This window comes from Mobula hypostoma, chromosome 3 (assembly GCF_963921235.1).
Source record: "Mobula hypostoma chromosome 3, sMobHyp1.1, whole genome shotgun sequence".
In the NCBI taxonomy this organism is placed as follows: domain Eukaryota; kingdom Metazoa; phylum Chordata; class Chondrichthyes; order Myliobatiformes; family Myliobatidae; genus Mobula; species Mobula hypostoma.
Window position 1 is genome coordinate 13320058 of NC_086099.1, and position 15481 is coordinate 13335538.

The window sequence follows — 15481 nt, forward strand, 5'->3', positions numbered from 1 at the left end:
TTGGATCTGCATCTGCCACCACCTTAGGCAGCACATTCCAGGCACCCACTATTCTTTGTTTTATAAAGATGCAGCATACCTTTCTGACTTTTGAACTCAGTGCCTCAACTAATAAAGGCCAACATGCTAGATGTCTTCAAAAACACTCAATCAACCTGTGCAGCCACTTTCAGGGAGCTATGAACGTGGACCCCTGGATCCCTCTGCTCATTGACATTGTAGGGGTCTTGACCTTATCTCGTACTGTCTCTTTACATTTGACTTACCAAGGTATAACGTTCCTTCATGTTTGGCTTGGTTAAACTCTATCTGCCATTTCTCCACCCATATTTGCAAATGATCTATATCTCACTGTATTTTTTCCCAGTCATCTATGCTATCGACAATGCCACCAATCTTCATCAACTATCTGAAAACTTTCTAACCCACCCATCTACATTTTCATTCAGGCTATTTATATTCATCACAAACAGCAACGGTCCCAGTATAGATCCCTGTGGAACTCTGCTAATTACAGGCCTCCAGCTAGAATGAGTCCCTTTGACCTCATAGATCCTTTGTTCTATGGACAAGCTAGTTCTGAATCCAAATGGCCAATGCACCATGGATCCCCTGCATCTTAATCTTCTGGATGAGACTTCCATGAGGGACCTTGCCAAATGCCTTACTCAAATCCATGCAGACAACATCCACAGCTCTACCTTGTCACCCTTGTCACCTCGTCAAAAAACTCAACCAAGTTTTGAGCTGCCCCGCACAAAGCCAAGCTGGTTCTCTCTAACTGATCCATGGTCCTCCAAATGTCCATGAATCCTATCCCTGAGAAGGGAACATGTTCAGACACCTCGGTGCATTTAACGTATCAAACAAAGAGAATACGTAGATGAAAATTACGAACTTTTGGGATCATGCAGTAATTCCTTAATTTCAGTTAGAGATGGATTCTACTAATGAAAATGCACCCTGGTGTAGAATCATGTTACATTGCCACTTCTGATCACCACAACCTGACAGGTGGATGATGAATCAGTTCTCACACTGATAGCGAACGTCTTGCATTAAAATTTGGAAATCCTGCACTTGCCACTTGATATTTTACTCCCGGTTAGAAGCCTCTTGACTAAGCAGACAGCCAATCCTTCATCTTAATACATCTCCTATATGACATGCCTTGCAATAGAGAGTGAGGCTTCAAAGATTCATTTTACCTCCCCCCCCCCCCCAAGGAAACAAGGTGAATTTTAAATTCTGATTCCCATTCCCGTTCTGACATGCCGGTCCATGGCCTCCTCGTGTGGAAAGATGAGGACACCCTCAGAGTGGAGGAGCAACACCTTATATTCCATCTGGGTAACCTCAAACTTGATGGCATGAATATTGATTTCTCCTTCCGGTAAAAAATTCACTCCTCTTCCCTTTTTCTTCTATTCCCCACTCTGGCCTCTTACTTCTTCTCACGAGCCTATCTCCTCCCCCTGAGTTCCCTCCTCCTTCCCTTTTTCCCATGGTCCAATTTCCTCTCCTATCAGATTCCTTCCTGCCCAGACCTTTAACTCTCCCACCCACCTGGCTTCATCTGTCTTCTTCTAGCCATCCTCCTTTTCCTACCTCCACCTTTTTATTGAGTCTTGGCCTGAACTGTCAACTGTTTATTCATTTCCATGGATGTTGCCTGATCTGCTGAGTTCCTGCAGCATTTTATGTGTGTTGCTCTGATTTCTAGCATCTGCAGACTTCCTTGTGTTAATAATTTTAAATTATTATAATTACTTTATTGGGCATTGGTCACCTCAAAATGAAAGAGAGGAATTTATTACTAACAGTATCTGTGCACAATATAGTTTCATGTAAGCTTCTTAACTTCAAAGTACATTTTAGACTATACAGTAATTATGAGGAATTCAGCCAAAATGAGTTCAGTTTACTTATTTAAGAGCTCTTCATGGACAGTATGGGCATGTGGCCAAGTGGTTAAGGCATTGGACTGAAGGTCGTGAGTTCGAGCCCCAGCTGAGGCAGCGTGTTGTGTCCTTGAGCAAGGCACTTAATGACACATTGCTTTGCGACGACTCTGGTGCCAAGCTGTATGGGTCCTAATGCCTTTCCCTTGGACAACATTGGTGTCTTCCATACAACCTTGCCCAGGCCTGCGCCCTGGAGAGTGAAGACTTTCCAGGCGCAGATCCATGGTCTCGCAAGACTAACGGATGCCTTTACATGGACAGTCTTTGCACAGATATTACAAAGTATTTCAACCCAGAGAGTTGGTCACGGGACACCAAACTTAAAGGGATAACATACTTAAAGTGAGAAATATTACTCACTAAATCAGTGCACAGTTTGCATACATTGGGGTGACATGGTAGTGTGGTGGTTGGTGCAGTTGCTCTACAGTGCCAGACGTAAGATCAGGGTTCAATTCTGGCTGCATTCTGTGAAGAGTTTGCATGTTCTCCTTATGAACACCTGAATTTCCTCCGGCTGCGCCGGTTTCCTTCCACGGTCCAAAGATGTCTGGTTAACATCAGTAAGCTGTGGGCATGCGATGCTGCCACCTGAAGCTTGGCGACATGCAGGCTGCTCAGTGCATTCCTCACTGATTTGATTGGCCATAAACAGCACATTTTACTCTATGTTTAGATGTACATGAGAGCAAAAAAGCTCATCTTTATATCTCACCATGAACAAAATTTGGAAATGCGCTCGAGTAGTGTCACAAGAAAGGAGGAGGAATAAATTGGCAGAAAGTGCAGGAAGCTGATATTAATGACAAATAAACACCACACTATTGTGTATGATTGCACCCTGTGTTTTGTTTTTTTCAATGAAAGGTGAAGATGAAACAATGGGCAAACTCACGCACTAATAAATAAGTCAAGCCAGCTGTGACATTGCCCCGGTAGTCAACAAGGGCACATCTGTCATACACTTTCAGTTGTCATATATGAGAATAAAGGGCAAAGAAAAGGCTTTACTCGAAGGGTATTCGTTCCAGCAGAAATACTTTCTAAAAATAATCTACAACAAAATGACATAAATATAATGTAGTGTTGCTTGGGTATCCACTGGCATGTGCTACATCATGTAGTGATCCATAATCATTCAACCAGACTTGGTTTCCCACGTGATGTAACCTTGGACACCACATTACCAATACAGCAAAAATGGAGCCATTTCATTCTGTCTCTTCCTGGCCTGAGTTAATACAGTGACTCAGGGATAAGATACCATAACAACCCAAAAACCCAAATTCCGCCTTGAAAGTTGGACTTGTCACTGGATGCATGGCAACACTTGTGGGCTCCCCCTCCCCCACCCTCCACCCCGCACACCCTCATGCTCATACTGTTTTGGTTATTAACGCAAATGACGCATTTCACTGTATGCTTTGATATACCTCTGACAGATAAAGCTAATATAATCTAGCTTAACTTGTTCCCTACTTCTTTACAATGCCACCTTCTGTGAGTAGCACGAATACTAATTATTATTGTCAAAGATAACATCATCAAAAGAACAACTATAATAAAGTATTTATTATAGTTCATTTATTATGTCCTGTGTTGTATCTTGTGGGCAATAGTTCTTGGCAAATTTTTCTACGGAAGTGGTTTGCGTTTGCCTTTGCCCTCTTTCTGGGCAGTGTCTTTACAAGATGAGTGACCCCAACCATTATCAATACTCTTCAGGGATTGTCTGACTGGTGTCAGTGGTCGCATAACCAGAACTTGGGATATGGACCAGCTGCTCGTACAACCATCCACCACCTGCTCCCATGGCTTCATGTGACCCTGATCACCGGGGTGGGGGCTCTAAGCCGATTCTACTCCTTGCCCAAGGGTGCAGGCAAGCCGAGGGAAGCAGTGTCTTACGCTTCTTTGGTGGAGACATATCTCCACCCTGCCACCCCGGTGTTGTGGACCGAGTGTGGGAAGGGGGCAGGGAGAGGAGAATCATAGTTGGGAAAAGGGGAAGGGAGAGGGGAGGGAGCAGGAAGCACCAGAGAGACATTCTGCAATGACCAATAAACCAATCAATTGGACTCAAATGACCTTGCCTGGTGTCTGAGGTTTGGGTGTGTCTGCACCTGCGCCACCCCTTACCTCTGCCGCCCCTCCTGCAGCGCGCCACCCTTACTATTCTCAACGTCCTTTGCTCCTGCCAGATTTACAAACTTGCTCTCCTCTCCACATTGACAAATCTAAGGCACCCTAGCTACTTAGCTGTATGTGCATAAGATTTTGCATAGTACAATATACTGTAAACATTCCTTTGTAATAAATATAGAACCTTGACTCACTGGGATTTCTGTCTCTTTCTACACTGTACCAGTCTACCTCCTGTTTATACAATTACTAAACAATCAAGATTCAGCTGGGAATTGATCAGGCCTATCCACAATGTGTTCCTTCTTGTATGGGACACAAGACAATCATGTCAAAGGTGAGCAAAAAGATCAGAAATCTCACCATCCCATTTCCACAGGAGATAGAATTCACTTTGAGTGTGTTGCTCCAAAATGAATTCAATCTCTCAGCATTCAGAACCTTTTCTTTGGAACAGTACATGTGCTGAGCAGTTTCAAATTACAATACTGCTACCATGTTTTACAATGAGATGGAAAACATGGTGCACACTGCTACAGAACCTTCTCAAGGGACCTCTGGTACTTTGATTATATAAAGCATCTATGGTTGCTGTGTCTACATTTCTGAGGAGATTGAGATGTGCAAGGAACCCCCCACCACCCCCCGTCCCCATTTCTAACAACTTTCCATAGCCGCACCACCAGGAGTGTCTTAGCTGGCTGTACCATTGTGTCATACAGAAGATGCAAGGCATCGGACCGCAAGACCCTATACAGGATAGTAAAAACCGCAGAGAGGATCACCGGGGTCTCCCTCCTATTTGTAACATTTACCAGGAACGTTGTAGAACAAAGGGATTGAAACATTGTTGAGGATCCCTGCTATCCTTCCCACAATCTCTTTGACCCACTACCATTAGGAAGGAGGTACAGAAGCATCAGGACTAGGACTGCCAGACTGAGTAACAGCTTCTTCCCTCAGACTGTGAGACTAATGAATACCCTGCCACCACCAAGGTCTCATTATTAGGACATTGAGCTGTTTACTGTTTACCTGTGCTGTGCACTACATGCATTTTGAATAACATTGCATTAACTTAATTACGGTAATACTTTAGTTTATATTCTGTGCATGATTTATGGTTTGCGGGTGTATTGTGGTCCAGAGGAACATTGTTTTATTTGGTTGTAGACATGTACAGTTAGATGACAATAAGCTTGAACTTCAGCCTCGTAAGGTTCTCATAGCAAATCAAACAAATGAAAGTTATGACAACATCAAGCTTCTATTTTATGTTTGAAAGAATGAATAGTGTAGATGAGGAACAATGAGTTATGATTTTGCAACATGATGTCTCTAGTACACACAAAAGGTTCTGCTGATGTTGGAGATTATGCTCAACACACGCAAAATGCTGGAGGAACTCAGCAAGTCAGATAGCAGATGTTGACGGGAATAAAGAGTCAACATTTCAGGCCAAAGCACTTCATTAGAACTGGAGAGGAAGGGAGCAGAAGCCGGAATAAGGAAGTGGCGGTGGGTAGGGGAAGGAGTACAATCTGGAAGGTGAGGGGTAGGTGGGCGAGTGAGGGAGGGGAGATGAAGTAAAAAGCTCATTGAATATATCTGATATTTTTATTGCATTTCTAACACAGTATCTCTCCTGTAATTCTATTTTCTACATCGGCTAAAACGACTACTGAATGGCTCCAGAGTTATGAAAGCTGCCAAATTAAGGCCAATCTTTCCTCTTCACTATCTCCTTCTCAGCATTTTTACTCTGGGAAGGTTTTGTGTTAGCCAGCAGATCAACAATAAAAGTTCAGAAGTAAGTGGATTCAAATCAGGGTTTTAGAGAAGAATGAGATGGAAAATTGTAGATAAGAGTCAGGCCTCTTTTAAATCACACCTCTTGTCTTGTATCTGTGACCCCTAGTTTTGGATTCCCTAACACTGTGGAAAAGATTAGGACCATTTACCTTAACTCTCTTGATTTTTATAAACTGCTCCTGTACTTAATGAATACTTTGATTCAGTATTCAGTATTACTATTGATTTGTACTCCAGGGAGCGCGAAGCGCAGAATCAAATATCACTGTGATGATTGTACGCTCTAGTATCAATTGTTTGGCGACAATAAAGTAAAGTATTCACTACAGAAAAGGACCTTGGCAATTATAGAGATGACTTACAGTGGACTGAAAGCTTGAGCATATAGACATTTAGAAAGAGGATGTGCTGGAGCTTTTGGAAAGCATCAAATTGAATAAGACACTGGGGCTGGACGCCAGGCTACTGTGGGAAACAAGGGAGGAGAGTGCTGAGCCTCTGGTGATGAACTTTGCATCATCAATGGGGACAGGAGAGGTTCCAGAGGATTGGAGGGTTGCGGATGTTGTTCCATTATTCAAGAAAGGGAGTAGAAATAGCCCAGGAAATTATAAACCAGTGAGTCTTACTCCAGTGGTTGGTAAGTTGATGGAGAAGATCCTGAGAGGCAGGATTTATGAACATTTGGAGAGGCATAATATGATTAGGAATAGTCAGCATGGCTTCAAGAAAGGCAGCTTGTGCTTACGAGCCTGATTGGATTTATTGAGGATGTGACTAAACACATTGATGAAAGTAGAGCAGTAGATGTAGCGTACATGGATTTCAGCAAGGCATTCGACAAGCTACCCCATGCAAGGCTTATTGAGAAAGTAAGGGGGCATGGGATCCAAGGGGACATTGCTTTGTGGATCCAGAATTGGCTTGCCCACAGAAGGCAAAGAGTGGTTGTAGATGGGTCATATTCTGCATGGAGGTCGGTGACCAGCGGTGTGCCTCAGGAATCTGTTCTGTGACCCCTACTCTTCGTGATTTTTATAAATGACCTGAATGAGGAAGTGGAGGGATGGGTTAGTAAATTTGCTGATGACACAAAGGTTGGGGGTGTTGTCGATAGTGTGGAGGGCTGTCAGAGGTTACAGCGGGACATTGATAGGATGCAAAACTGGGCTGACAAGTGGCAGATGGAGTTCAACCCAGATAAGTGTGAGGTGGTTCATTTTGGTAGGTCAAATATGGTGGCAGAATATAGTATTAATGGTAAGACCATTGGCAGTGTGGAGAATCAGAGGGATCTTGGAGTCCGAGTCCATAGGACACTCAAAGCAGCTGTGCAGGTTGATTCTGTGGTTAAGAAAGCATACAGTGCATTGGCCTTCATCAATCGTGGGATTGAGTTCAGGAGCCGAGAGGTAATGATGCAGCTATATAGGACCCTGGTCAGACCCCACTTGGAGTACTGTGCTCAGTTCTGGTCTCCTCACTACTGGAAGGATGTGGAAACCACAGAAAGGGTGCAGAGGAGATTTACAAGGGTGTTGCCTGGTTTGGTGAGCATGCCTTATGAAAATAGGTTGAGTGAACTCGGCCTTTTCTCCTTGGAGCGACGGAGGATGAGAGGTGACCGGATAGAGGTGTATAAGATGATGAGAGGCATTGATTGTGTGGATAGTCAGAGTTTTTTTTCCCAGGGATGAAATGGCTAGCACAGGAGGGCATAGTTTTAAGGTGCTTGGAAGAAGGTACAGAGGTGATATCCGGGGTAAGTTTTTTACACAGAGTGGCGAGTGTGTGGAATGGGCTGCCGGCGGCAGTAGTGGAGGCAGAAACGATAGGGTCTTTCAAGAGATTCCTGGATAGGTACATGGAGCTTAGAAAAATAAAGGGCTATGCGTAACCCTGGGTAATTTCTAAGGTAAGGACATGTTCGGCACAGCTTTGTGGGCTGAAGGGCCTTTATTGTGCTATAGGTTTTCTACGTTCTATGAACCCAAGGTGACTATGTACCTGTTGAAGTGCAGTGAGGTGCTCAAGTTAAAAAAAAGTGCAGCGAGACATCCAAGTTTTAAAAAACGCAGTGAGAAAAGGTGAGTGAAACAGTGCAGCATGTACTTTTTCAGAAAAGGAGATGGTAGAGTTTCAAAAAAAGGCAGGAAGCAGACAAATTCAGAAGTTCACAACCAGTGAGTACCGAGTAATTATAATCATATATTGAAAAAAGGTAAGGGGCTGGCTACATCAGAAAATTGACACATTCGATTTTACAAGAGATGACTGGATGTGTATACTGAGTAAATTAAACTGTATTTTGAAGCAAATGAAATATCCAATGAAAAACAAGTGTCATCTTTGCTGGGTACATTGGGTGAAAAAGCATACAGGAGCTTAGGAGTTCAGTTGCTCCAAGAAAACCAGCCAGAATGAGTTTTGTTGACATCGTGAATGTGATGCAGGAATACTTAAAATCGAAACCATTGTTGACTACAGAACACTTTAAGCTTCATAAACAGAAACAAAAGGAAGCGGAATGTGTTTTGGTGTATGTGGCTCAGTTGGAGATTGACTGTGTGAGTTATTTAAACTAGGATTCATGTTTTGTAGTCACACCACTGACACTCAAGGATTTACACAAGTGTGCCGAGAAATTTCAAGCAGTAGTGGATGCCCCAAGGCCAAATGACATATCACAGTTGCAGTCCTTTTTAGGATTTGTCAATTATTATAACAGGTTCCTGACAAACCTGGCTACTGTGCTCCTCCTCTTGAACTCATTACTGCAGATCAGGAAGAAATAGCAAAGGACAAAGGTTGAAAAAGGTAAAAGAAATGGTGATGTCAGACATTGTGTTCACACATTATGATCCACCTCATCCAGGGAAGCTTGCCGATAACACAAAATACTGTTTTGTATTATAGTGAGTATACCCATGAGTGGGTAACAGCTGTAAGGTAGCGTAGATTTGAGATCAGAGTTTTCCTTCTCCTCGATGAGCTACCAACCACAGCTGACGAGCCCCATCTGTCCAAAATGGCTGGTGTTAAGGCACCAGTAACCCACCTTTGCCCCTTCTCCTGTCAGTAGAAACGGTTCTGCCAGGCTCAGTAGCTAAACCATATTTGAAAGCCAGGAGCTCGACTTAGTTGTCAGAGGCTATTTGAGCTTATCCCCACCACCACTCCAACCCCAACCCCCAGCTTTGACAACCTTAAGGAACCAATAGAACACTATTTAAAGCATTTATTCTTGTAAATACACACAAAATGCTGGAGGAGCACAGCAGGTCAGGCAGCAACTATAGAAAGAAATAAGAAAAATTGATGCTTTGGGCCAAGGCCCTTCTTTAGTCCTGATGAAGGATCACGGCCCTAAATGTTAACTGTTTATTTTCCCTATAGATGCCACCTGACCTACTGAGTTCCTCCTGCATTTTGTGTGTATTACTCCGGATTTACAGCATCTGCAGAATCTCTTGTGTTTGTTATTCTATTATTATGAATAAGTGGGCGCGTGGCCAAGTGGTTAAGGCATTGGACTAGCGACCTGAAGGTCGTGAGTTCAAGCCCCCGCCGAGGCAGCGTGTTGTATCCTTGAGCAAGGCACTTAATCACACATTGCTCTGTGACGACACCGTTGCCAAGCTCTATGGGTCCTAATGCCCTTCCCTTGGACAACATCGGTGTCGTCGAGAGGGGAAACTTGCAGCATGGGCAACTGCCAGTTTTCCATACAACCTTGCCCAGGCCTGCGCCCTGGAGAGTGAAGACTTTCCAGGCACAGATCCATGGTCTCGCAAGACTAACGGATGCCTTTAATTTAATTATGAATAAAGTTTATTTTGATATTAAGCAAAAGCTTCAAGATTCAAGAATGTTCATTGTCATTCTTTAGCACATATGTGTAAAGGAGAACAAAATGATTCTTACTCCAGGTCAATTTCAGCATTAAAGAACACTATATAAAAAAAACAAAAATAAACACTGAACATAAATCTAAAAGCAATCCTAGAAAACAGAATGTGCAAGTAACTGTTTGTGCAAAAGAATACTTCCTTGTGGATATAAAGTGATAAAAGTATGCCTTTTAAATATAGTTGTCCTGACAACACAATCCAAGTTTATACATTAATAATAGATTCTTGGATGAGGTATTGGCATGGCATTCAATTTGTATGAAACATTCGCCACCTGATGCGGTTGCCTTAGGAAAAGAATGAGGGGCAAAGAATATTTTAAGTATATATCTAAGGTCATGACACATAGAGGAATGTTAAAATCAGAATCTGTAGTATATATCAAGTGAAGGTATCTGATCTGTAAATACACAGACAGACGATTATTGCAAAGCCTTCGCTATTGCATTCCCATGATCTTTTGTTATCTGTCCTTTCAGTTTCCTGAGGACTAATTGGTATTTCAACATAAAGTGTTGTTGAAACCAAGATACTATTTTCCCATCTTATCAGGGAGCAGTTAAATCAATCGATTTATAGTTTAATTTTAAAAATAAGAAGGTAAATGATCAACAGAAGCTACTTAACTCCAGGGTGTGTAAGTACCTGGGTAGAGTCACTAGTCACAGTACTACCATCTCCTCTTGGTTCTACACATTGATAAGGGGCTCCTGAACTGACTTCTGTCACTCCTGTTTAAGTGGTTTCAGATCTGTTATGCACACATTACATTACGGTCCATTGTGTAAAACTCGTCAGTATGTTGAGTTCTATTACAGCGCAGGTTATAAGGTCAGCAGAACATTGTGGATTGAAGGGACTGTACTGTGCTGTAATGTTCTGTGTTCCATGCGATCAAAACAAAGGTAAAGGGCACCACGCTAGCATAGTGGTTAGCGTTCCAGAGCTCAGAGTTCAATTCTGGCACTATCTGTAAGTAGTTTATATGTTCTCCCCATGAACCACAAGGGCTTCCTCTGGGTGCTCTGGCTTCCTCCCACAGTCCAAAGATGTAACCAGTTAGTAGGTGAATTGGTCTTTGTAAATTGTCCTGTGATTAACCTAGTGTTAAATAGGTAGGTTGTAAGGGCCTGTTCTGTGCTGTATCTCTAACTAAGATATAAATATGCTATGTCAATAAATCTGAATGGTGCTATGTTTGGCTCGTTATATCAAGGCCAAGATACACATGTAGTCACAATTCTTCATCAAGAATCATCACCTTGTCATGGTGGAGAGGCTTGTTAGCTCCTCAAATTCTGAGAGTGGTGTCTTCTGGAGTTCAGCCGTCCGATACTTAGCTCCTGGTAGGGTCACCCATGGCGGTAAGGTCAGGGGGGAAGTTCTAAACAAAGAGTGATCCACGAGACCTCAGCGGTGGAGCTGGCAGCAGCTGCCGACACATCACGAGGGGAGTGAAGGTGAAAGTGGGCTGCGGCAGTGAAGGGTTCCCAGTCATCTCGCATTCTGTGCCGCTGGACCCTGATCCCGACCTGTCAAGGATCGTGCAGTGGCTGCCTGTGCGTCAGCCTCCAGGGTGATAAACAAAGTCACTCACAGGCATTCTCCATCAAGGGAATCAACCCTAATGTCCTGGATTAATATGTGGATCTAAGGATGGCTTCTGGAGAGCCACCTGAAGACCCACCAATAGACAACCCATTAGCAGGACATTATATTTAACTCAATTGATCACTCTCGTACTACGCGCATTCATTACTTCTTTTCCTCTGCCCTTCATCACCCCACTTGCTTTCCTAATCTTCCTCATTAAGGGTTTTCATGCACAGGTATGCACTTTGTAGCCATTTTGTTAGTTACCTCCTGAACATAATAAAGTGACCATTGAGTGTATGTTCATGATCTGCTGCTGCTCAAGGTTTGATGTGCCTTGCATTCAGAGATGCTCTTCTGCACACCACTGTTGTAACATGTGGTTATTTGAGTTACTGTCATCGTCCAGTCATCTTGAGCTGGTCTGGCCATTCTCTTCTGACCTCTCAATCACAAGGCATTTTTGCCCAAAGAACTGCTGCTCACTGGATGTTTTTTTTTGTTTTCCATACCTTTCTCTGTAAACTCTAGGGACTGTGTGTGAAAATGCCAAGAGATTAGCAGTTTCTGAGATACTCAAACCACCCACTCTGGCATCAATAATCATTCCATGGTTAAAAGTCACTTAGATCACATTCATTCCTCATTCTAACACAAGAGATTCTGCAAGTACTGGAATTCCAGAGCAACACACAGAAAATGCTGGAAGAACTCAGCAGGGCAGGCAGCATCTATGGAAATGAATAAACAGTCAACAACTGTTTATCAGAGTCCTGATGAAGGGTCTCGGCCCGAAACATCGACTGTTTATTCTTTCCGTTGATGCTTCCTGACCTGCGGACTTCCTCCTACACTACTAATAACACCATTTCTGAAGTAAATTCTGGTTAACTATCATCGTAAAGAATGAAGAAGCAAGTGGAGGCGAAGATGGTTTGAAGGATGAGCCTTGCTGGTGTATCGCAAAGCCGAAGCACAGTTCTCCTCTTTCTCAGCGGAGTGGAATGGTCTTTCTTTTTTTAAAATTGGGTTATTGGGATTTCCTGCTTTGTGGTTGCCCGTGAGCAAACAAATCTCAAGGTGTATAATTTATGCATTCCTTGATAGTGAATGCACTTTGGATCTTTTGTGCATGTCGCTCTTTCCCATCCTGATGACTGATCTGAAAAACAACTGAATCTCTTGACCATGTCTGCAGGTTTTTATGCATTGAGTTGCTGCCACATGATTGGCTGATTAGATGTTTGCATTTACAAGCAGGTGTAGAGAAGGTAGCTAGTAAAGTGACCAATGAGTGTATCTCTCACAGAGCAAACTACAGATTTTCTCCATGAGTATAAAATAATATGTTGTTCCAGAATATTAAATTCCCATCATTGAAATAAAAACAACATGCAGAAAATGCTCGACAAATCACTTGAGGAAACAGATAATCCAAAGGATGTGAGTATTGCAACAAGGCCAGAACCCTCAGCATCCTCCACAAGCTGATCCATTTTAAAAAATTTCTTATTTTGACATATAGCTCGGTAACAGGCCCTTCTGGCTCAACGAGCCTGCACCGCCCAAATAATCCCAAGTGACCAATTAACCTATTAACCTACTACCTGGAAACTGGAGCACCCAGAGGAAACTCACATCATCACCAGGACAACGTCCAATCCCCTTTCAGATGGCAGCAAGAGTTGAACCCCGGCCACTAGCACAGTAAAGCGTTATGCTAACCGTTACATTACCATGCTGCTCTGGTAATGAATCTCCCTCTTGAACTACTGCCATCTATAGGGTGAAGATATTCTTATGCAAGTTCTTAAGTTTTGCCCAACCAAACTGAAGGGATAGTGAAGTACCTCCAAACTAGATGGACGTGTGAAATAGATTGGAGGTTTTAAATGAAAAGAAAATTTAACATGTTAGATTGCATTTTTATCAAAACGCATCTGTTTCTCCTTCCGATGAACAAATACCATCCACCCCCCATTCCTCTAGTCCCCACTCCAAATCTTTCACTTCTTCTCACCTGCCTATTACCACCTCCTTCCTTTTCTCCTATTGTTAACCCTCCTCTTCTTTCAGATTCCTTCCTGTCCAGCCCTTGATTTTCTCACCCAACTGGCTTCTTCTATCACCTTCCTGCTAGCCTCCTTCCCCTCCCCCCACCTTTTCATTCTGGCATCTTCGCCCTTCCTTCTCAGCCCTAAAGAAGGGTCTCGGCCCAAAACGTTGACTCTTTTCTCCTTTCCATAGATGCTGCCTGACCTGCTGAGTTCTTCCAGCATTTTGTGTATTTTGTTTTGGATTTCCAGTATCTGCAGATTTTCTCGTACCTGATTTAGATAGTGAATATCTTTCTAAATATTGACCTGGCATTTTTTTTATTTCTGTTAAATTTCTATCCGTTAATTTTTTATCCTTTAACACTACAGATATGGTGTACCTTTTTAAGGTAAAGACACAACAGACTAAAAATAATGGAATCTGGCGTATCAAATGGCCTACTGGAGGAACTCAGCAGGCCAAGCAGCATCTGTGGAGTGAAAGGACACAGACTGAAATTCAGGTTGAAACCCAGCATCGGGATTAATGCATGTTTTTGACCCAAAATGTCTATAGTTCCTTAGCGCAATGCTTTGGAGCGTCAGTGATTACCAAACAGAGTTCAGTTCCTGCCGCTGTTGGTAAAGACTTTGTACACTCTCCTCACGATTGTTCATTTTTGCTCTGGGTGCTCTGGTTCCCTCACGTTTCAAAGATGTACCGGTTAGGGTTAGTTAGTTGAGGGTATGCTATTGTTAGATCTCTGTTTATTTTCTGATCCTTGGGGTTCTTCCAGGAGTCGGGAATAATGAGCAGTCTTAGTTCCAAGATTTAAGTTTATTTTAGAGTACAAACAAACATACAAATACTAAGCAAACTAAATAAAGAGCTGAGAAACAATGCTCAGAGGAGGAGAAGATGGCAGCGCGACGCAGCGCGCGCGGCCTCTCCAGTGATGAATATCTGTAATCTGTAAAGTAGGAGGCCGTACATAATTTTGATTTGTTGGAGGCAAATGTGAGAGCACGGAGGAACATCTGGTGAAACTTCTGAGATGCCTGCTTCGCTGCTGCTGCTACTGTGTGATCCGAAATCTCCGGAGGGGAAGGTCCCAAATCCTTGGCTTTGCCTGGTGCTTGGCGGCCAGGGCCGGGGTCAAAGCGCTCGGCAGAGATGGTGCTCAGTGTCAGAGGGCTGGTCGGAGGCTCGAAGTTTTCGGATAGACTCAGAGTTGGACAGTAGTCGGGTGCTTCCAGGATGCTGCATCGGCAAGTCTGTGGCGCTGGACACTCATGGCAGGGAGAGTTTTTCTTCCTTCTACCGTCTGCGTGAGATGTTGGGGCTATTGGGACTTTGAGACATTTTTTTTAACGTGCCCATGGTCTGCTCTTATCAAATTACGGTATTGCTTTGCACTGTTGTAACTGTATGTTATAATTATATGGTTTTTGTCAGTTTTAGTCTTGGTCTGTCTTGTGTTTCTGTGATATCATACCGGAGGAACATTGTATCATTTTTTAATGCATGCATTTCTAAATGACAATAAACGAGGACTGAGTGTCCTCATAATCTAATCTAATCTAATCTAAGAGGTGTATGGGTGCAAAGACAAATGAACAGAGAAGAAACCAAGAAGTCAAAAATCCAAGATGGAGCCTCTGAAAAATCTATCACTTTTATAATAAGATAAGGAAAATTCTTGAGATAGAGAATTAATTAGTTAATAGGCTATATAATTGAAACAGTTGTGTCACATGAGTAATGTGCTAATTCTTAGCCAATGAAAAATGACAAAGGTGATAAACCGTTAGTTTAGCTGCTTTACCACTTTCTGCCAGTGAGTGTGAAAAATACTCGAGATTGTTAATAAGTGCAAATCTTTTAAAATTATTATTTTTAAAAAACAGTGCTTTCCAACACTATGCCAATGCCAGAGTGTGCCAACACTTGCAGGTTGACCCCAACACAATCCTTGCAGATTTGATTTGACGCAAACATTGCATTTCACTGTATTTGAAAACG